General features: G+C 41.0%; 1 protein-coding gene across 2 annotated transcripts in view; it reads right to left on the bottom strand.

The window, feature by feature from the left end:
- Positions 1-16,466, bottom strand: part of LOC129777133 (uncharacterized) — a 133,228-nt gene extending 116,762 nt beyond the window's left edge. For both annotated transcript variants that reach the window (XM_055783212.1, XM_055783213.1), the window contains exon 1: positions 15,115-16,466. The gene's annotated coding sequence lies outside the window, so the exon portion shown is untranslated. The remainder of the gene's footprint in view (positions 1-15,114) is intronic.
- Between the last annotated feature and the right edge of the window lie 6,064 nt (positions 16,467-22,530).

Below are 22,530 nucleotides of genomic sequence, written 5' to 3'. Positions count from 1 at the left end.
TGATGGACGACGAAACGTATATAAAAGCCGATTTTAAGCAAATTCCGGGGTTGGAGTTTTCACCAGCAAGAGCAAGTTCGATGTGGACGACAAATTTAAGAAGGAGAAAATGTCGAAGTTCGCCTCCAAATATCTCGTTTGGCAGGCCATCTACTCTTGCGGACTGAGGAGTGAGCCTTTCGTGACAAAGGGCACAGTAAATGGCAAGATCTACAAATCTGAGTGCCTCGATAAGCGCCTTTTGCCGTTCTTGCAGCAGCACGACAAAGCTCCGCTATTTTGGCCAGATTAGGCATCATGCCACTATTCTAAAAGTGTCCTGGAGTGGTATGAGGCCAATTCTGTCCATTTTGTTCCAAAGGACATGAACCCGCCAAACTGTCCGAAGCTGCGCCCGGTGGAGCAGTACTGGGCAATAATGAAGCGGGAACTTCGGAAGAGCAAGAAGACAGTCAAAGACGAGAAGGACCAGTTAAGAAAATAGAAAAAAAAACTGAGAAACTGGTACCGGATGACACTGTAAAGACTTTGATGGAGGGCATCAAGCGAAAATGCGTTCAATTTTACACTCAAGGCTCCATCGATTAACTTTTCTTTTGATTTTTGAAGTAAATATATGTATAAAACTACCCTAAAATTTTGGTTTGATTCTAAACATTATAAGAAAATAGGCATGACATTTTCGGTGCCGCAATAATTTCGTGTTCGCCCTTTATGGGCCCTTTCAAGCAAAAGCTCTCAGTTTTCCAGAACGATTGGCTACTCAACCATTTTGGAAAAACTATTTCTATACACGACATTCCAGGTATAGTTGCATCGGCTTATAATGCTTCATTCATTCTGAGTAATATCTTAGCTGGATTCAAAATGACATTCTATCCATTCTCAGGAAAGTTTTTTTTCGGACAAGGACTTAGAATGCTCAAATGATTCCACCTACTAGAGCGGAAGTAGCAACTGAGTCAACGGGTAATACAACAATGCTACAGAACATTGTGTCTACAGCACAGATAGATTTTACTTTGGGAGTGGAAAATCACCACTCGAAAACGGAAGAAAGCAAAATCACGAATTTTTACTGACTCTCATAGCAAGCAGTTTTCTTTCAGACATATACAAACAGAAAAATGTCGAATATGCCGGAAACAAGAGGAACTAAAGTAATTGTTGATAAACATTAAAATTCATGACAACTCTACACGAGCTGATGATTGCGCCGGCTAGTGACCATTCTATCCTGGATTCCTCGAGTCGAGAAGACGCACCACGCTAGATATGGGGTACATACTAGGGGGCGTTGCTGATTAATGGTCAGCTGCATCCCAATAGGAAGTATCCCGTGTCGGGCACACGTACAGAGCATTGGAGACAGCAACATCCCAATTACGAGAACACTTGTAATACTAACCTCGAGCCGACCGCGAGTAATCGGTTAAATATTACTAACATTGATAATAAGAAAAATTGTCAAAATATTGAACTCCGGCCCCGTCAGGCTAACGCCATATGAGCCTTGATAAAAATATATATTTTGGAAAAAAAAACATTAAAAAGATAAAATTTAATTTTTTTTTTTCGTTATTCGAAAGTGCCCCAGGATTGTCTGAAACTGCCCCACACATGGGGTACATTCGGACAAAAGGCAATTTTCAAAAATTCGAATAAAACATTCGTATTCGCATCAACGCACACCTCTACACGCTCATATGGTACATTGATGTCCAAATGAAAACCAAGATGAATTCAGGATTTTTTTTTAAGTTTACAAAAAAATATTAAAAATCAAGGAAAAATAAGTGTCCGAATGTGCCCCCTCTCCCCTACAGATCAACAATGAAGGCGAAAAAAACTAATATTTTAGAAACTTTATGGCCATTATAATCAAAAAGGGTCGATTCAGCACCACTCTCCTCTATATAGTTCAACTTACGCAACTTGTTTTACTTTACTAGTTCATAGACTTCGTTGAATTTCATGACTAGAATTGAAAACACATATAAATCCATGAACAATTTTGTCTGTTTGAAAGACTTATGAGATTGCGACTATGAAATACGAAAAAAAACAGTAGCAAATTCAACCAAACTGTATCGAACAGAAACTCTGAGGTATAATGCTCGGCATCAGTACCATCTGTCTGTCGCATGCAACTGTTGTCCTGCTCTATTTCAGAGGCTCTATCGATTGCCGCTCAAGTTCGACCTATAAATGAGATGACGTATGTAAAATAAGCATGACTAAGTAAGCATTTGTAAACTGTACCACCATGTCGTGTCAGGTGGCCAAGACAATTGCTTGTAATGAACAGAAAGTCGAAATTATGGGTTTTCTGCATGTCTCTGACCAACGGTGACATGTGCCCATCCGGTTTTACACTGCGAAGTCCGGCATGTTGTCACGTGCATGGTCCGAAAAATTGTACTTGAACTTGTCCTTCTTTATATATCTGGTTAGTTGCAGTCTACACAGTTATGTATTTTACATAACACTTGAAAAAGAATATTCAAGATAGTCTATCAATTAAAAATCATCAATCAAAATTGTTTCATTATGATTTGACGCTATTTTATTATCAAACAGACATCGATGAACCACATTTGCGTGAAACGTAAACAAAATGGAATATATTTGGAGGAAATAATGAGATTTTTTTTATTTCCTCGAGTGGCTGCGAAGTCGAGGGGAGAAAAGTAAACAGAACCCATTAAAGTGTGAAAACATCTCGGAATGTGTGTACCAAGAGTACTGAGAAAGCTGTTTAAAATTAAACGCTCGCGGGAGTGACGAGATGCGAATCCACAAATCAAATCAACGGGATTCTGTATACAAATTAAGGAGTGTATCTACTGGGACCTGTTGGTCGAAGTGTTTCTAATCAAGATGTGTAAATAACACTCATATTATTTATTTCAGCGTATGTCTCCATTGAAAGTCCAATCCATGTTTATTCAGTCATACAATTAATTTCATAGGATAACACACTCTAAACGTGGGTGAGAATTTTCTTATTTAATTCTTTGCGAAGGTTTGCTTCATTACTTTGAAATCTTGAGATACTATTTTCATTCGTTTCTGAGATTTGTTTCCAAAAAAGAACATGTTATTTTTTGCTTTTTTGATATTCATTCATAAAACCGTAAGTGTATGTTATCATTAGCATGTGAACTATCTGTCAAATTGTTAATTTGTGTTGCGTACAATAGAAAACTATATAGTTAAAACATATTTGTTCAAGTTTGACGTGTGGTTGCTAAATTCGTGAATTATTATTTCAGAAGACTTCTGTCTGGCTAACAGTTCCAATTTATTTGCAAGTAATGGGAATTTTAAATGAAAGCAAAACTTAATTTTATAAACCTCTTCGTGACAGTTTTTATTTCTGTCTGAGATTGATAAAATGATCTTGCGAAAATTGAGAGGTAAAATGACACTATATTATTATTCCTCTAATTAGAATTGATTAGACCTACCATTGGTTGGATAGCAGGTGAAGCGGGTAGGGCTCGGCTGCTGTGGCTGCAACAGTGTCTCTCGTTGAGCGCCAGACAAACCTTTATCCAGTTTCGGCAGGCTCTCCCGTTTTCCACATATTTTTACTTTTTATTGTGATTCGTCGTGATTAATGCAAAAATAGCATACATAACATTGCCATTTGGCAGTCTTACGGCTGAGAATGTTTTTTTTCGCGATTCGCGTTTACCACAGATCACGATTCGGTTACATAATTTGCGACCAATTATGCCCGGGAAAAGCAAAACAAACAATATGCAGTGGGGTAACCCGTGAGACTCTTCACTCATGCAATATCTTCTACAACAAGTCTATTTGTTTTTATTTCATGATATAAAAATAGCATAATATATATTGTTACCCTCTGTCGACAAGAGGGAATGTTTCTGATTTGAACATTGTTTCGAGGTGAGGTTGAGCAGCATCTAGACTACAGTCAACATTCACTAACTGGGCGAAAAGGAAAGACCAGTTATCGATATTCGCGTTTTAACTGGTCCGGAATGTTAAACGTCAAATAAAATCGAGGGGAACTTCAATGAATTGTTTGATTCGCGTTGATCATGAAATTGGATGAAAAAAAGGATTCCAATGGAAGTTTCGCATTGAGTGCGACAACAGGTATGAAATATATTTTGAGGAAATTATTTTTCTGTAATTTAATCAATGTTTTTGTCATGCGAAAATAATGTTAATTTTCATAACATTTCAAATTACATTCGAATGCCCCTCACAGCAAATCTTCTATTTGAATATGGCGTCCAAGGACCAGTTAACGTTCGCCCAGTTAAAAAGCAGACCAGTAACGAACGATTACTGTACCAGTTGAAATTGTTAGAAAAAACTCAACTCATAACCCTATTGCCTTACACTCCTGTCATGGCTTCCTTATAATTATATTTCTATCCTTTCTTATTAAAGGACATCATATCTTTTCAAATCCTTTTGAATACATGAAAAATTCAAGAAAAAATCGTACTTTTATTTTAAATTAAAGTAATTAAAATCACACAGAACACTGAACGTCTTGGCTGTGTTGGTTTTTATGTTGAACATTACTTTACTAGTTTTTCCATGAAAGCACTTTGAAAAAATTCAGTGTTGCAAAATGGTAATAATGAATTATATATTTTGGATGACTTTTTTCGGTTCTCAAGAACAAAACTACACTCTATTCAATTTACATAAGACATAAACGAAGGAAATCAATTTTCAATGAGATTGGGGGTAACAATGTAACGTCTGGTTTTTATATGTGTATGTCTAGGAGTTCGTGATGCAAACAAATTCTTGCGCTTTTTTGACAGTGTTCATTGAACGTGGAGTAAGTGGGGGCATAGTAGTCACCCTAAGGATTCCCATTCCTAGCGTCCACATACCGATTCAATCCCCGTTTTTAGAAGCATATTGTAGCTCAACTTATTGTTGATAGTAAGCGGCTTTACTATAAAAATTTAATCCAGTACATTTTTCGTCATTAGAAAAAAAGTTGAACAATCAAACATTTGTTTGACCAGGAGGTAATGTGGTCACTGGCATATATCATGCTAAATGGGATAGATTTATGCGTTTTTTCGTCCAGATTAGTTTAAATCATCATTGAAATAGTATGTACATGTATTAAATAAGCTTGGCCTATTCAATTACAGTTGTAATTTAAATTTTCTCATCTTCATTAAAAACGTAGTAAGAAACAGATAACGTTTCGCAGGCTTGGTTTAGTTGGTGTGGCATATTTTTCCAGGGTAAAAGTCACTAAAGGAACCCCCTTAATGTGAAGGTGGAAGCTAGCCATTGTAGTAGTATGTGGAGCCGATCTGGCGTGGAGGTAACATCCATACTTCTCACGCTCAAGATCACGAGTTCAATTCTCACTCCCGACACTCTTCCAAAATGGAAGGAAAAGTGACGAACCAGCCAGAAGCGTTGAAAGTCACTATAATACAGAAAAAAAAGGTTCTCAAATGGGGATCAACACTAGGGTAGAAGCCTGCCCGTTGGTCTCAAATGTTCCTATCTCACGCCTCCACGAAGATCATATGACGACATTTTTAGATCGGGCGTGAACTGGAAACACACACCTGGTCTTGGCTCCGAGAACGGGTGTCGAAAGTGGCTAAGTGAGGGGGTGCGAGCGAGTCAGAGCGCTATATCTCTCCCGGGGAAGGCCTCCCGGGTCATGGAGGCCTTGCCAACCCGCTGTCTCCCGGGCAAAGGAGATACACCCAGAAAATGGAGCTACGTTCACGAAGAATACTTAGAATGCGATCGCCCGAGGAGGATCCCCTGACTGGAGCTGGTCCTGGAACGGGAGTAAGAGCGAGCGGCCAGCGGCTGGAGGGCGAGGTGCAAGAGCGGGCCACCAGCCGGGTTCAACCCGAAGAGCTACCGCCACACGGAAACAGCAGCCATCGACATCACCAACGAAACGCTGCGCCTACGAGGCGTGTTGCGACTGTCAGACGACAGTCGTCCACACTTGTGGGTACTACTAGGCGACGGATCATGTGGACACACGAAATGAACGAATTCGTGATCCGCGCCTATTACATCTGCACTGCTTTGGAGACGGACATGAGCGGTCGCCCTCGAATACTAACAATGTTCGAGGAAGCGTATCCAGAGTTCGTCGGGAGGCTTGACCAAAACGCGATGAACGCGAGGCGTAGAGCGATTGTACGCAACAATATGCTCTCCCAAACGCAAGTCGACGAGATCAAGCAGCAGGTGCAGAGAGAACTAAGCTCCAGAACAAGCAGAGCAAGCGATGTGTCAAGACGAAGTTCAGTACGGCTGAGCAATTCATTCGCGAGTGGGGCACGCGAATCAGCACCGGTGGAGGCCACAGTACAACAACCCCCTGAGCCGGAAGACCCACAGCCAGATCAACAACTACTACGCGATCTGGTCTTCCATTACGACGAGGCGATCTCACAGTTCCGCGACACGGACCCTTTGTCGCGCCCCAGGATCCCGAAGTTACAGCATTCCCGCAGGCTGACAAGTGCAGTAAAGCTCATGAACGAGCACGTTCTTCCGCTGCACTTGGTTGATGCTGAGAACATGGAGGAGCTGCAACTGAAAGTTTACTGTGCTGCTGTGGCGACCGCCAAAAGTTTAGGATACCGTATTAGGCCAAGAGGCAGACTGCTCCAACATCTCCGTGAAAGGCGTGAGCCTCCATGGCGAAGGAGATTGGAGCAACAGATCCTAAACAAGCGCGCCGCAATTGGAAGACTGATGGCGTACAAAAGAGGCAGCAGATCGGCGAAATTATGTCGCCAAGTTGCTGTGATCGTGCGGCCTACTGAACTTCGCCAGCTGGGAGCTCACCAGCTGACGGAAAAACTCGACACACTGGTACAGCAATTGAGCGTCCTTACAAAACGGCTGAAACGTTACTCTGACTCTGCAAAGCGCCAGGAACAAAATCGGATGTTCAGAGATAACGAGAAAGCGTTCTACGACCACATTAGCGACGAGAAGCCCGACTACCGCGAAGGTTTGCCAGATATTAGCGATGTGACGAACTTCTGGGCTGGTATCTGGGAGACCCCAGTAGAACATCGCGACGGGCAAATGTGGTTAAGACGGGAGGAGGAGAGTTGTGGTGAAATTGGAGAGATGCCAGCTATCATCGTCGGAGAGAACGATTTCCGCGAAGCCTCGCGGTACCTGAGGAACTGGGCAGCACCGGGCCCCGATGGTGTCCAGAACTTTTGGCACAAGAAGCTGACCGTCGCACATCCAAAGATAGCTGAGTGCTTCAACAAGGTGCTACGTGACCCACACAACCTTCCTGAATTCGCCACCCGTGGCGTCACCTTCCTCCTCCCGAAAGACAGCAACACATTGAACCCATCAAAGTACAGACCGATAACGTGCCTATCGAGTCTGTACAAAATACTGAGCAGCATAATTACCGCCAAAGTTTCTGCTCACTGCGAACAGCATCACATCATCGCAGAAGAGCAGAAAGGATGCAGGAAAAATACGCATGGCTGCAAAGACCAGGCCATCATCGACGCAGCCATAGTCGGCCAGGCGGTATATAACCAGCGGAACCTAAGTATGGCCTACATCGATTACAGGAAGGCTTATGACTCCATACCTCACTCGTTTCTCGTCCGGGTATTGGAGCTATACAAGATTGATTCCGTCGTCGTTAGGTTCCTGCAGCATGCGATGAGGCAGTGGAGCACGTCTCTGCACCTCAGTGATGGGGAAAATGTGTTGCAGTCTAGAACGCTGCAGATAAAGAGGGGGATATTCCAAGGCGACTCTTTCAGCCCGCTTTGGTTTTGTCTGGCACTGAACCCCCTCAGTAGGACGCTCAATAGGAACGGTCATGGCTATAAAATAAGGTATGGCGACGGCGCCCACGAAGAAGTGACCCATACCTTCTACATGGATGATCTCAAGGTCTACGCTGATTCACGTCAGCGTCTAGGTGTAGCTATCCGGGTTGTCGAAGACATAAGCAGGGACATCTGCATGGAGTTCGGCCTCGACAAGTGCCGCTGTGTCCATCTGCTGAAAGGGCAGCTTACCGAATCCGGAGGTTACGAGGTCTATGACGGCGAGTTCATAAGAGACATGGTTCGTGGCGAATCCTATAAATATCTTGGATTCCGACAGCTCACCGGGATTCGCCACTCCGACATCAAGACGGAGCTGCGAGACAAGTTCTTGAGTCGAGTGATCTGTGTCCTGAGGACTTTCCTCAACGCGGGGAACAAGGTACGCGCGATCAACACATTCGCGGTTCCCCTGCTGACCTTCAGTTTTGGTGTAGTCAAATGGAGCAAAACTGACCTAGAGGACCTTGAGAGGAGGATGAGGAAAGCATTCAAAGAGGCCGGAATGCACCATCCTCAATCGGCACTGGAGAGAGTTTCACTGCCACGCAAAGAAGGGGGACTTGGAATAGTCGACATATCTGCACTGTGTGTTGCCCAGGTACGACAACTGCGCGAGTACTTCGCAGAACGCGCCAACCAAAACGCGCTATATCGGGCTGTCTGCGCCGCCGACAGAGGATACAGCGCTCTGCACTTGGCGCAAGCGGAGTACCAACTCAACTGCAATCTGCAGACAGTGGAGGAGAAGATTGCAGCTTGGAAGCAGAAGGCAGTGCATGGTGCCCACCCCCATCAACTGGACCGGCCACACGTCGACAAGGCCGCATCTAATCTGTGGCTAACGCGTGGTGAACTCTCTTCAGTAGTAGAAGCCGACATGATAGCCATCCAGGACAGGATAATGCCGACGAGAAACTGCAGGCGGTACGTCTGGCATCAAGACGTTGATGACATTTGCCGGATGTGCCATCAACCAGGTGAAAACATAGAGCACATTATGGGAGGCTGTACCGTTTTGGCCAACGCAGCCTACACCGAGCGCCACAACAACGTGGCCCGTATTGTTCATCGACAACTGGCGCTTCAATGTGCTCTACTGGAAGACAACGTACCAAACTACCGGTACCTGCCTGCACCTGTCCTGGAAAATGACCGTTTCAAGCTGTACTGGGATCGCACTGTTCTGACCGACCTCTCGATCCACCACAACCGGCCAGATATAATGGTTTACGACAAGAGCGACCGCAAAGTCACCATCATCGATGTCGCTATTCCACTGAACCAGAATCTGGAGGAGACCCACGGTCGCAAAATCTGCAAGTACCGACCATTGGCCGTGGAGCTCAAGGAACTGTGGGGGCTAAGGGAGGTCCCAAGAATTGTTCCAGTCGTTCTCTCTGGAACTGGAATTGTCCCGAAGACACTTCTGGAAGCGCTAAAGGTGTTGAACATGGAGAAGGAATTGGCCGGCATCCAAAAGTCGGTCATCCTTAGCACCTGCGCGATTGTCCGACAATTTCTCGGTCAGGACTGAAACAGCACGAGCATGCAGATACGTGCATTCCGCAGAGCCTAGTCCCCCTTTGGCATTCAGAAGCCCGGGGGCAGGTGAAAATTCTGGCTAGGTTCGCCTAGTTAAGAAGTGAGATAAGTCTGCCAAAAAAAAAAAAAAAATTGTAGTAGTATAGGTAAACACACGTGTAAAAATGGGGTAATAGAAGGCAGATGAAAATTTGATATCTTGTGAGTAATCGATTAGAGTTTGGTTGATATTACTTGAGTTTTCCGATGTTTTTCACTATACAGTGCGAAGGCAGATGAAAATTTGATATCTTGTGAGTAATCGATTAGAGTTTGGTTGATATTACTTGATGGAAAGTATTCGAGAACGATCATTTTCTTCACACTGTTTCGCAAAATTATTGATTTTCGTGCGAGCCATTTGTGGCTAGCTTCCACCTTCACCTTAAGAGCAGAATGGGATAAGGTATATCAGCTTTAGTAAACAAAACATTGTATGTTATTATCCACCACTGACCACTGTGCCCCCAAACATCAAAGTAATTTCTATGTGAATTTATCGTTGAGATTAAAAAATATCTGTTCAACTCCTAGAATATGTGAACAAGCCGACTAAACTGATGAATTATCCAAGATATCTGATTGAATAAACTTAATTTCACGAGAAATCCCTTAGAGAGTGATTTCGGTTTATATTTGTATTTTGACATGCGATAGCTCCACTGAAGTACAGGGTGGCTCAAAATATCTTGAAACTCATCGAACATAAGGTGACTCTCAATACGGCAGCTATAGTCAATAGTTATATTACAAAACAGGCAGGTGATGAATTTGTCTTCTTATCGGTTTCATGACTTTAAGTTTTGACGTAGAACTACGACTTTTGATTTCTATATAAGGGGGTTACTCTACGAAAATGGGAAGGAAAATTAAGGGATTTCAAATGCATATTACGCAAAACCAAGGGATAGGAAATTTATTCAGATTTTTTTTATTATAGCACACACGCTGAAAACAGTAAAACAAGTAAACAATTCAACGAATAAAGTAGGTATGTTTTTATAATTTTACTCGCGGTTTGTGCTGTGAGGGAAGAAAAAAAACATGTTTGTATAAAACTCGGGCGTTATTCGTTCTCACATGTTTTTTTTCGTGACGGACAAGGTGAATCGATATGTATTAAAAATTATTCTACGTTTGCCGATAGCAGGCACTTATCAGAATCAAAGGAAAGGAGATGACCTGGCAATGGCGACACTCTCCAAAGTATCCTCAATGTTTCGCCAAGAGCCTGGTTTAAAAGGTTTAACGTTGTTGGAGATTTTATTAGAAAATTTGTTGCCTAATCATATCGTGTTCAATGCACGTCGCTATCATTAAGGATACGATATTGAGTACGTAGGTAACCTTCAAAATTTTGCAAAGGATGAACTAAACTGGCTGCCGATTGAGAGGTTCCAAAGCGTACACTCACGCTTCAAATCTGCATCACCTGGCGATATAGTTATAACTAGCCACACTGGGGCTAGTTATAACTGGGGATCCATCATATACGATAAGGATCCATCATATTACAGTGCCTGGGGAAGGCACTGTAATATGATGGATCCTTATCGTATTCATCTATATTAAATAAACGAAAGAAAAAGGCGACCGATCGATTAATCGATACTTCTATTGGGACCATTTTATCAATAAAGATTTTTATGTATATTTGTGAGCATCGATACTAAGTTACAGTTAGAAAACAAGAGAAGTTTTTCGTGTTGATGTTGGAATATTTATCTGATTTATCTCACAATCCGTTCAGTTCAGTTCAGTTCAGTTCATATGATACAAGGTTTTTCTAAGGCTTCCATTTGGAGTTTCGGATGAGTGAAATTTACGGGTTTCTGAACAGTTACAAAAACTCAATTCAAAAGCATTTGTCCTCAAAGTCCTATGTCAAGTTTTCGTCCTGGCCTCTAGGCACAGACCTTGAGAAATATCGAAGGGGAAAGTGCTTACGGAGAATGAAAAGGGACAAGAACAACTTTTAATGCATAAGGAATACAAAAATACAAACTCTATCTGTGAATGACGGATCTCTATAATAGCATGTCCAAAATGAACCTGAAACTATTGAGAATCAGAGCAGAGAGTCCAAAGCCCCTAAGGAGGATGAATAAACCCCTAAGACAGCAATTTTCTCAGCGATCTTCTCAGGTTGAAAAATATATCGTCTATTCGAGGAATATTAAAGAAGTTTCTTGGCGACCTTTTCAGGTTGATTCTTTTTACCCCTTTTCCACTAACATTTTTTCCTTCCATGATTTTTGCCAAGGAACTACGCCATAGAGGTGACTTTTCTTGCCGTGAATATCATGCTAACATTCCTTCATTTCCCTGGTGATTACAGGACGTGACCGGTGTCATTATTGACTATTTAATGCTTGAATTACCGGAACTTGCACAATGAGAATGATTTGCTACTTCCAAGAGTCGTTCAGTGTGCTCTTTGTGCAGATTCGCTGGTTCAGGTCAATCACGGAGAGCAACTAAGAAGTGGTTTAAACCCTCTTAAAGCCAAAAAAAGAAGAAGAACTAAGAAGTGTACAGTCTACCAGAGCACAATCTATGGGATACAAAAATACGTTATGGAGGGAAATAGAAGATATTTTGAAATACTTTTAGCGTTACGTAATATATAAAAAGCACGTAGAACTGCGGGGTTTTGCCTGCCACTCAGCTTAGCGTTCTTTGAGCACTTCCACAGTTTTTAATTGAGGTGAGGTTGAGGTTGTCGAACGAATTGCCAATCCGAAAAAAGGTGTTATACGGTGGTGGGGTTCGAACCCTTAACTTCCGGATTGGAAAATCGACGCGCTCACCATCTGCATTCTTAATCTCTGATTTTACAGTCATATAACACTTAAAAAAGTTTTATTTTTGCAGCTGCTATGAAAAGTCATGTAAATTGATTGGAATATTTCATATTCATTAAACAAATTTTGAATTGTTGCAAGCAAACTTCTAAATGGTTTTTGGACAATTCATAACTTGAACTTAGTCACTTGAACTGGATTATCGGGATTCTGTGTTATACATAGGTCAATCTGTCAAAATTACATTATAAAACCTCATTATAAAACCACTCAATTTTCTCTATGTTGATCGGAATTTCTCAACCTGTATATGCAGGATTGGCAGGAAGACTCAGTTGTTCTGGTTTCGATTGCAGAGGCCGAAGAGCCACCACCAGGTACTGCAAATCTTCCGAATGAGAAAATTGGTTGAACCGCGAAACCTTGAAGTGCACCTTTTGCCCCTTTGGTGGTTTGAAGTCAACAATATCTCTTGCCTCAAAGATTTGCACATCCAATATATTGTCCTAGGAAACCCATTTGCTAAGATCTCCATACAGCTGTACTGTGTAGACGCGATCCACCTTATTTATCTTCTTTTTCAGGACTGCACATTCTCTGTCGCATGGCAGGAAAGAATGCCCTCTAATCGGGAAATACTGGTCAACGGATTCATTTTTTTCAGTTATTGATTTTTATTCAAGCAAACCTATCTGCAGTTGCTATTTTCTCCTAGTTGTATAGCTGTAACATACTTTCTATTACAGTTTCAGTGTGCCATTCGATTGATTCTTGACCATGTCCGGGTCGCTATCCGAATTAGAAGATGACCCGATTGAGTTGAGTTGCGGTGCTTCTTACGCTGCCCATCTTTGTATAGGAGACGTAAGCGACAAAATGAACGAAATCGACTTTTTCGCCGTTATGCATTCTACGCAATGTAATACGTTTGCTCAACGTGCAAACAAACATTTTTTGTTCGAAAACGATTGAGCAATTTTGAAAATTTTTCCAAAAAATCACTGTTTGTCCGCATAACGGACGTAGTTCCATACAGCTTTAATACATCGTTTGGAAATCAACCATTGTCAGTATTATGTGCTATAAGCTAAATCTACATTTGAATCACATTCTTTGTAGAGTCCAAACATGTCTGTCAATATAGTGTCTTTTTACTTAGTGTTTCCTAATATATGAATATAAGAAACCATTGAAACGCTGCTCATATAATTACTATTTTCTGCACTGCGATGAACAAAGAGAAACAATTGTGTTTTTAATGTTATAATTACCTAAAATTCTGCATTTGAATCTTCAAATAGATAATGAAAGAATCAGATCAGTAGTAAAATTAAAATAATATTGGCTCTTAGCATTATAACACCTCGGATTCGATATTGAATTATTCCACATACTCTGCATTTACTCATACCGTTGGTGTAAGTCACTGCACCATCTGTAAGTGATTGATCGTGATATCGGTAAATCATGTTGCTAAAATTACCAACATTGCAGATTACCTTTACAAATTCAATTAATTGAAAAACACGAACCTGCTGCGCTCATTATATCCCAGAGTATTCAGGAAAAAAGTACTATCATAAACTCGCAACGAATCCAGAGCACCTTTTCCAGCAATTTCACTAAATTTCTTCCAATCCTTCTTGGTTTTATCCGATAACAACTGAAACTACCGACGGAGACGTTTTGACTATTATCGAAAATGTAAATACTAACGCAACAGACAGAGCAAGCTGGTGATTACGTCTAGCTATGCGAACGAATGTTCATTTAAACGATTGATTATCCGCATAAATAGACGCAAGCGTTTTCCAATTGGAAAAAAATCAATCCGCAGAATCTCTTAGGCCCTCTTTTTGCCGATAATATCCTTCAACTGGAAATAATATTTCAATGGAAACTTGCATGGATGGTTTGGCGAAAGAGTGATGAGGGACAGACATCTCCAATCAACGCCAACCAACTATGGAAATATTATGGTTCGGGACTGTTTCTCATAGTTTGGCGTAGTAAATCCGACCCGAATCAATAGGATTATGGCAGCAGAAAAACAGTCGAAAAACGTTGGTCACGCATACTATTATCAATATCGGGAATTAGAAGAATGCATTGCGGGATAAATCAGGATTCGAAGGCACAAACACGATATTTTGGACGTCCAAGAAATCATTCGGTCGAGTCGTTGTATGAACGCTCGCATTAGTTGAACGGCCAAAAGTTTGTGAAATATTGAATGTATTGAAGTGAAACTAACGCCCAGAAGTGTCTCAATCTCACGATACGGCACGTGAAAAAAATTTCAATATAAACGATCTTGGGTGTCCCCCACGAAATTTGTCCTGGAACGCAAGACGACCACGGTTGAATTCAGAGAATCAGCGACATCCTATGGTTCGAGTTGGTGCTTCATCTCCAAAAGTTGAAACAAGTTGATCGGCACACTGTCATTGAATTAGGCCACGGCGAAATTAAATTTTTTGTTGAAATGATCAAACATCGCAAACGATATCAGATTTGGTGATTTGTAACAAGTGATCGTGAATCTCAAAACATATCAAACAGCCCTCGGTATAATGTCAGGATTTTCATTAGATGTCCATTAGCTTAGATTGACTTCTATTGATATGATGGTAAAACATGCTTCTACGAAGAACAGAAAGTTTTCCGAACATTTAAACACTCTTGTTGGGCTTTAGAGACTACACGTCTGCAGGAAACAACAGCCACAACAACCCCGTCGATGTTGGTGGTAAATGAGGTACATTTTTAACAACAAGTGGGTTGTAATAAAACCAGACGAGAGGCTATGCAGAAGAGCTCTAAAGCTAAGTAAATAACATAAATCATTCGATTCATACCTTGTTATGACCTTATTGTTATACATTTCTCACAGACACGCGTTGTCGTATTCCGATTTCATCTTCCAATTCAGCAGTGGTAATATGCAAAATTCCTCACACTCGTAGAACCGTCAGCGTGGCACAGGACGAGAGTTTGTTGTTTTCAGCTACTTTTCCGCGCAGTCTCTGCTCCTCGAGCAATGACCAGGCGCAGAAGGTTTGTCGGGCCCCGTCGAGCTGAATGACGGTGGTTACATTCGCTGGATACAAACACATCAACACATTCGCATTAACACTTTCATTTTAACAGCGACGAATACACTAGAAGGCTCATCTGTATGTATGAAGCTGTATGTGTGGTTTAATTTTCACCTCACATCAGCGACGACCATCATTTGACTTAATTTTATTTGCAGAAAATCGACTATTTTTTTTGGAAACAGCAGAAAGACATTACATGCATCCGCCACAGACACAAACTAATTTTCCACACACGATGCACTACACTCTTCCGTGTGCCCTCAGCAGCTTTAGCATTTCCAACTTTATTTTCACTTTTTTGCCAGATGTCAACTGCACTTAACCCCACTCATCTGTGAAATTTATGGAAATATACTTTAGGAGACACTTTTTCGTACCGTCGCGGGTTCCACAAGAGTCCATTAAACAGCTGCAAATTGTTGGTCCACGATCAAGCGAGATTTCATCCTATTCCAGTATCCATATTCGAGTTTAAGCGAACCTTTTCTTGTAGTTGTTATGACTGGACCAGGTTTTTCGGTGAGCCACGAAGAATAGTTTAATTTTACACTTCATCTCAGCATGGTTATCGAATCATATTTTCCCTTCATAAAACGTTACAAATTTTGTAGTTGATTCAGGGCAGTGAGGTGTAGCGCGGGGAGTTACGTAAATATGTGGGTAAAAAACAAAAACATCAAAATCGTACAAAAATTTTCAGTACAATGGCCTGTGGAATGACATGTCCTCACTTCTACTAGTGCAAGTTTTTCAACATGGTATGGCGTAGTACTTGGAATGATTGCTATTAATCTTTCACTTTATGCTGTTTCAAACTGGTACCACTGAATGATCTTCACTCGCATGGGCCGCATTCAAAAGGTGTGCGCGCGACAGAGACGAACTCGAAACGAAAACAGCAACAAGAACAACACCCATAACACTCACACAACCGTGGCTTGGCCTCAGAAAGCTGCTTAAGACCAGCAAAAGCAGAAGAATGTAGTGCCCGAAGCACCACACGTCAATATCGCGAACTTCCTTTTTGGGGTCCCCTTTGCGTAGAATCCACGACGACTTCTTGTAAAACCGTGATCGCGCAGATCAGCCTCTTACGCTAAACTGAGAAAGTGAGCGAGCATCGGAAAACTTTGTGCCATTCGCCACTGAGCCACACCGGTTGAGCAAAGGTGCGGTGAGTTTATGCAGACCCCAATTCGCTCTCTTTCTCCCTCACCTGGTACAGGCTCATACCTGTGCAGCCTGTTTATTCTCCAGCGGCACTGAGATGCACTCTCATGCAATGGTTTTCCTTTCTGCAACAGTTATCTCAAGAGAACCAACCTGAGCGGGAGAGAATACCAAAATTCCACCCATTCGAATTGGATTCACGAATCGAATAAGAATTTAGCTTCATATTGCACCAGCCGTATTATATATTGTTCTGAGCCAAACTGACATAGGCAATTCTCTAATGTGTTGCCAATCATCGATATTTGTTCTACACTTTCGACAACATATTGTAATCAATCATGCGCAATCATAATACTGTCAATTGAAGGGTCGTAATGAATAAGAAAGTCAAAACAAACTATGCGTATAATTAAAAGCAGAAAAGCTCAGATTGATTTCATAAAAGTTGTATTAGGGGAAATGGGGGGAATTGGACCACTTAAGCAAATCGCCTAATATTTCCAAACAAATAAGGTCTAAATCAAAAATGTCACATTGTATACTGAGCTACACTTGTTTTCTCTCAATCAATAATGTTGAATCATTATATCAAGCTTAAAACTACCAAATATAGGGTTGGGGAAAAAGAAATGTCGTATTTTTGATCGAAATTTGACGCTTTATTTAACATACTTAAAATTATCCAATTTAAGTCAAATATGCGTCGTTTTGTTCGCAAACCTGTTGCCATTTAGAAGGCAACTTCATTATGTACGTGATCCACTTTTCATCACCAATCACCTTTTTTTTTCAAAAATTGGTCGAGTTCGTTCCGTTTAAGCAGTGCATCGCAGGCGTTGATTCGGTCTAAATGATTTTTTTGCGTCAACTCGTGTGGTACCCATGCATCCAGCTTTTTTGGAATCCAATCTTCTGCAAATGGTTCCAAATGGATTTATGGTCTGTACCCAGTTCCTGGCCAATCAAGCGAGTGTTCACATGTTGGTCTACTTGGATGATTTCAACGATTTTTTCGGTTTCCACGATGATTGGCCTACCAGTACGGGGTGTATCTTCGACAGCCACTACACCAGAACGAAATCGTTCAAAGTAACGCTGTGCTGTGCGAATCGTTACAGTGTCGGGTCCATAAACTACACGAATTTTTTCGGCCGCCTTCGTTGCAGTTTTACCTCGCAGGTAGTGAAAACGTAAATATGACGAATTTCTTGCTTGGTGGACTCCATCTTTGACGCGCTATAACTTGAGACTGAAAAGGACAATCACAACACTGTCAAAACGACACTTGTAGCACATATTGCCGTCTTTAAATAGCCGTATAGTATGACTCAATGCGATAAGTACAACACAAGATATGTTTAAGTGTTGTCATATATTGACAATATACGACGTATCTTTTTCCCCAACCCAATATATCATAAAATAAAAGATGATTTTTGGACATTAAAATTTGATGCGGGATGATTTGGACCGTCAGGTAGTAAAAACGTAAATATGGCGAATTTCTTGCTTGGTGGACTTCATCTTTGACGCTCTATAACTTGAGACTGAAAAGGACAATCACAACACTGTCAAAACGACACTTGTAGCACATATTGCCGTCTTTAAATAGCCGTATAGTATGACTCAATCCGATAAGTACAACACAAGATATGTTTAAGTGTTGCCATGTATTGACAATATACGACATATCTTTTTCCCCAACCCAATATATCATAAAATAAAAGAGATGATTTTTGGACATTAAAGTTTGATTATTTACGTAATACCTACCTGTAATTTACGTAACTCCTACCTGTAACGGGTGTGTGTTTCATCGAAAAAAACATGCTTATGTTTATGTAAAGTATTTTGGGATAACGTTACAATCAGTAACAGTGTTTTGGGATCGATACCAGGTGTCTTGGCCAGATTCCAGATCAGAAAAATTAGATTGACACCATCTCGAATTCTGCATGATTCTATTAACTGTTGTTCGAGCATTTTCAAACACTTTCGTTGTTGGTCAAAGAAAATCCGTTCTTGATGGTCTGAGTTGCTCTTTCAAGCTCCTCCTACTTCCAACGTTGTCTGCCCATTCCGTGATATCTGGAATCAATTAGATCAAAGAAAAGCCTCAAACCTGTAGGACCAATTCACCCCACAGAAACGTGTCCATATCATACCACACAACATGCAAAAATTAAAATGCAATTCATTTAATTTATTGTTATCAAACTTACAGTTTCGCTGCACCAAATTGTTCCTCTTCTGTAAACGAACAGAAAAATTGTAGGGGGATGCATCCAAGACACGATCGCTTAGGACGTAGGACTACGCATTCGTTTCATTCAATTTGCTTGATTATCATTTCGAATATTATTCATAAATGTAATGAAATTTTATAAATCACTCTTTATTAGATTAGTTCCGGTGAGCCTGAAAATGGTAAATCATTAAGCCTCGGCTTTTTTTATCCCATAAGCTGTAACAGAGCCGTTTTTATTCGTGTACACTTTTATCTTACGATAATTTTGTTGTATATTACACAGTAGCCATTTTGTGGCGTAAGAGTATTCATATCATATCGATACACATTTTTTTTATCACACAGTAGCTTTTGAGCGTAAAAGTATTCCCATTTCATCGAAACACATGTATTCCCATTTTTTCAGCGTGATAATATTCCTATTGTTCGAATTTTTACAGTTGGACCATACACCACAGGACTGTTGATATGAGGCTTCCATTGTTGTGTTATTAATAGTATCAATTGCCGATGCAGCATGCCGTAATGTGAGCGGTAAGCGACTGGGATTACCGTCATTTGATGATTGTTGCGTGGACGTAGTATCTAGTATGTCAGTATGGCACAACGCCTGGACGATTGGATATCATGTCATCCTCGATATCCACTCTGTAACGGTGTTCTTTTTTCCATCAGCAGCATTGTAGGAAATCCAGACATGAATACTATGCAAAAGACAACAACACTCGCAACACTTAAAGGGTGTGTCACATCAAATTGCATCACGGAAAAAACGCTGTAGAAATTTAATTTTTAGGAATTATATCTTCAGCTTTCGCTTATAATCAGATAAGAGTGTATAGATCACGTTGGCCATGCTTTACTGTCAATTTTTCGTAAATTTGGAAAAATGTCGTCGAGCGAAAAAGAGCGTCGTGAATTAATCCTGCGCACTCATTTCGAGAATCCGGAGTTGTCACATCGGGACATCGGTAAGGTGCTGGGAATCGTCCAATCCACGCTCAGCAGAGTACTAAAACGATACTTCGAGAACCTAACCATCGACCGGAAGGTGAAGAACGGCAAAAATGGATGCTCCGTCAGTGAAAAAGATCACAAGCGCGTAGTTAAGCAGTTTAGACGTGATCCGAGAAGTTCGGTCCGGGATGTCGCCAATAAGCTGAATTTGTCAAGTTCATTCGTCCAGCGGACCAAGCAGCGGGAGGGCCTGCGTACATACAAGGTTCAGAAGGCTCCTAACCGCGACGAAAGGCAAAACATGGCGGGGAAGACGCGAGCCCGGAAGCTGTACACCAAAATGCTGACGAAGCCGCACTGCCTGGTAATGGACGACGAAACCTACGTCAAAGCGGACTTTCGTCAGCTGCCGGGCCAAATTCAGCGTTCCGGAGGAGATTCGCAAGGCGAAACTATCCAAGTTTGCCAAAAAAGTACATGGTGTGGCAAGCGATCTGCTCTTGCGGAAAGCGGAGCGCCCCCTTCGTGATGACCAGCACGGTAAACGGGCAGGTTTACCTTAAGGAGTGCCTACAGAAGCGCTTACTACCACTATTGAAGCAGCACGAGGGCCCGACCATCTTCTGGCCGGATCTCGGTTCGTGCCACTATTCAAAGGATGTGTTGGAGTGGTACGAAGCCAACGGGGTCACCTTCGTGCCAAAGGAAATGAACCCGCCCAACGCGCCGGAGCTTCGCCCAATAGAGAAATATTGGGCGATTATCAAGCAGGCCCTCCGGAAGAACCCAAAAGTTGTGAAATCGGAGGCGGACTTCAAGAGAAAATGGATTTCTGTTCAAAAAAAACTACAACCTGACGTTGTACAGAACCTTATGGACGGGGTAAAGAGGAAGGTGCGAGCATACGGGCTTGGGCTCGAAGTATGAATAAAAAGAAAATGCCAAAAGTTGTTTAATAGTTTTTATTTTACTGTCTAAAATTTTCAAAAGGATCGGTCTACTGGGCGAATTTCTACAGCGTTTTCTCCGTGATGCAATTTGATGTGACACACCCTTTATTCCGCATATCAGGATAAGAATCGATCATTTGTAGATCGATGAGTTTGCTGTACAATTTCCTTTTTTGTGATCTTCTGTACTGTTTCATCGTCTGTTCCATCATCATTCACTTATGAAAGTCTTTCGAACATTGTGAACATTGTGAATTGAACATTACATTTCAGATTTGGAAATGTTCGCCGAGGACCGCAAATTTGAGCGTATCCAAAAAATTTGTTTTGCCAATTTTTGCTAATCATTGTCATCATCAAAACAATGGTCCCACTTGGGGGGAATTCCCCACCGGTTGAAAATCACTGATATAGAAAATGGAAATAGAGGAATACCGTATTTTGATCAAACTTTGTGTTTTGGTGGGGAAAACTCTTGAATAATCATCGACTCGAACGATCGTAAAGTAAAGTTACGCGAGTTAGCAGAGGCCGTAGGCATTTCAAAAGCATGAAAAGTGCTGATCTTTTCGGATACACATTGCTGACATTGATTACACATTTATTGTATTGTTCAACGAATAATAAAAATAAAATTATGTATTGATTATCCTCATATGATTTACTCTTGGAGACTAAAGACTAAAGATTTCACTCGAAGACAAATTATAAAATATAATTTTTATATAAAAAACATCACATTAAAATACATTGTTAAGTTAATACATATGTGTAGTTCACAAAACAAAATTTAAAAAATGTTAATTTTTCGTGATCTTGCATATATCACTGTTTCTTGAAGGAAAAATAATTCCGACCAGTACGACAACCATGCCCAAATTTAATACGATCGTAAAGGGTTAACATTCTCTGTGTCCTTAAGTGTTACTTTAACCAGCAAAAACGTCAAAATGTTTTTTTGTAAACTAATCATTATAAATGAAAGCCGTTTCTACAAGAAAATGGTTTATTTTAAAGTATATTTTTACCGGTAATGAAATTTCCACTACCGAATAACCGGTTATTGGAATTTTGGCACGGTAATGTAATCTCTAATGGAAAACACAGTCTAGGCACAAAATAGTATAATTTGGGGGACTAAAACACTTGAAAATGGCGAAAAAATAAAAAATCTGGATAAAATTGTAAAAATTTAAAAACGCTGGAGTTTTTTTGCCTTTGGATGTTTTGCTGGCATGCTTTAAAAAAACTGGCAATATTCAGGAAATACTGGAAGTTTGGCAATTCTGGGTGAGACTGGCGACTGGTTGTCGCAGACAACGCGGCTGGCGAGCCAATCGAGGAGACGTCCTCTGATTGTTATGGCAGATACATGCAGCTGTGATTCTTTCTGCATTTTGAAAAATCTTTTTTTGGATTAGGTTTTCAGAATTAAGCTAGTCTCGAATTTCGCGCTTGGATATCGGTCTGTATCAGTTCAAGAAGGTACTGATACAGGAACTCAATCTGGAAACCATTGAATGTGGAAGGCAATGAGTGGCAATTCTGGCCATTTTCGAGATGCATCATGCCCACGACCCGGCATATGAGGCCACAGTTTCGAGGCAGATTGTTGTCTAGTTTTCTCGATTGAAATTATTTTGTTCTTCGTTTCAGGGTTTGCGATAATATCATCCAAAATTCGTTAACATCTTGAGGATTTCTCCAGTATCGACTCAGGTTTCGAATATGCATTATATAGTGGTACATAAGGGAGTGAGCACGAATCTATCACCATTATAACCTCCAAGAACAAGTCCACCTCATAAGTAGGATGTCGTGTAAATTTCATTTCTAAAAATGCGT

This window comes from Toxorhynchites rutilus, chromosome 3 (assembly GCF_029784135.1).
Source record: "Toxorhynchites rutilus septentrionalis strain SRP chromosome 3, ASM2978413v1, whole genome shotgun sequence".
Lineage (NCBI taxonomy): Eukaryota > Metazoa > Arthropoda > Insecta > Diptera > Culicidae > Toxorhynchites > Toxorhynchites rutilus.
The sequence above is the reverse complement of the archived record's forward strand: the minus strand, read 5'-3'. Positions and strand labels throughout refer to the sequence as shown.